Genomic DNA, 2381 nt, shown 5'->3' on the forward strand with positions numbered 1-2381 from the left:
AAGACTGAGGCAGAAGGATCACCTGAGCCCAGCAGGTCAAGGCTGCAGTGGCCATGAGCGTGCCTGTGCACTCCAGCCTGGTGAGACTCCAAATTAAAACACACACACACACACACACACACACACACACACACACACACACACACACGCACACACGCACACACACAAAAATGACTGAAAGATCTAAAGAGACCTTTTGCATAAAATGGCAAGTAAATATGTTAAAACATATTAAACTAATTATCATCAGGAAAATATAAGCTAAAACAATAAGATGCCACTAAACACCTATTAGAATATGCAAGAAAAAAAAAAGAAAAGAAAAACCTCTGCCAAGAAAACACAACAACAGAAACACTCATTCCTTGCTGGCAGAAATTTAAAAAAGAATACAGTTACTACAGAAACCAGGGAAGTTTTTTCTAAAATTAGCTACAATATTACCATACAATACAAAATTATTGTTTTAAGGTATTACCAAACTTATTTAAGAATGTATGTTTACGCAAATACTTGCACATAAATATGTATAGCAGTTTTATTTATTTATTTATTTATTTTCTAGGTTAATTATGGTTAAGCTTTTACATTTATTTATTTATATTTAGCTTTATTTATAATTGTCCCAAACTAGAAGTAATCAAGATAAATATCAGTTGGTTAATGGATAAACAAGCTGTGATACATTCACACAATAGAATACTATTCTGCAATAATAATATTCAGCAATAAAACAGAAATGAATTATCAAACCATGATACAACTTGAATTGATCTTAAATGCATATTGCTAACTGAAAAAACTGCTAAAGCAATATACTGTTTTACTCCATTTTATGATATTCTGGACAAGTAAAACTATAGAGACAAAGCTGATAGTGGTTTCCCAGTGTTTCTGGAATTTAAAGAGGTAATTTCCAGTGCATTTTTCTGTATTCTATTCTGTATTATACAGTGTGGTTTCTGCATGACACTATGCATTTGTCAAAGCTCATAGAACTTTGCAACACAAAGATTTAAATTTAATATATGCAATTTAAATATCAATTTGCAGATGAAAGAACCCAACTTTGCAATGCAGACTATGACGAAAGAATCTCATTGTATTTAAAGGTGTAACATATTGAACTGAAAAGGATGGTGAAAAAAACTGGCAGAAGTAACTTTGAAAGTTCAGACTCTTAAGACCCCTCCAAAAAATAAAAGGGAATGATACATAAGCACTGTACTCTAATAGGTGGAGATATGGATTAATTCAGGACCCCCACTAAATGTGTACTGAGATTGAAAAAATAATTAAATCAACAAGTTATACTAGAAGTCAGGTTTCTTACTATTGGAATGAGAGATTACAGATAAGCACAGTGAGAAGGCTGGAACAAACCATGGGGTACAGGATTAGAGTTGGAGATATCAGTAGAAACTCATCTTTCTTTCACCTAGCTTTCCCTAATTATAACATCTTACATAACCATAGTACATTGACAAAACCAGGGCATTATTATAATAACTATACTATTAACTCATATGTAGACTATGATAAAATTGTACCATTTTACATACATTCTATTTGGGAGGACATTGTTTTATAAAATTTTATCATGTGTGTAGATTCGAGTAATCGTCATGACAACCAAGATATAGAACTGTTTTACTACAAGAAAATTACCTCAAATTACTCCTTAGTAATCACAACCTACCCAAACTCTAATTTCTAGTGACCACTGACCTTTACTCAATTACTATAATTTTGTCACTTCAAATGTGTCATATAAATGAAAACACACAGAATATAAGGAATTAAGTTTGTATTTTTGTCACATTGAAATCAATACAATTTTGAATGTGTCATATTTTTTCCTTAGTGTTATTCCATGATTTAAATGTACCACAGTTTGTTTATTCATTCACCTATTGACGGACATATCTGGGTTATATCACAGTATTGCTATTAAAAATAAAGTCCTTATTAACATTTATGTACATATTTTGGTGAGATAAATTTTCATTTCTCTATGATCAATACGGTGTATTATTTCTGAGTAGTGTGGAAAGTATATCTTTAATCCCCAAAGAAATTACCAACTGTTTTTCAGAGGAGCTGCAACATTTTACATTATCACCAGCAATGTATGAGAGACCATTTTGCTACACAGTCACCAGTACCTTACATTGTCTGTATTTATTTATTTTAATCATAACTTTAAGTATGCAGTGGTATCTAGTAGTAACTTCAATTTGTATTTTCCTAATGCCAAATGATGTTGAATATCTTTTCATGTGTTTATTTGGCATTTGTGTATTTTCTTTGATGAAGTGTTTGTTCAAGTTTTATGTCAAATTTGTACTTGAGTTGTTTGTTAAAAAATATGTGAAATAATA

Source organism: Carlito syrichta, unplaced genomic scaffold (assembly GCF_000164805.1).
Source record: "Carlito syrichta isolate Samal-C Ts95f unplaced genomic scaffold, Tarsius_syrichta-2.0.1 Scaffold138847, whole genome shotgun sequence".
NCBI classification, from domain to species: Eukaryota; Metazoa; Chordata; class Mammalia; order Primates; family Tarsiidae; genus Carlito; species Carlito syrichta.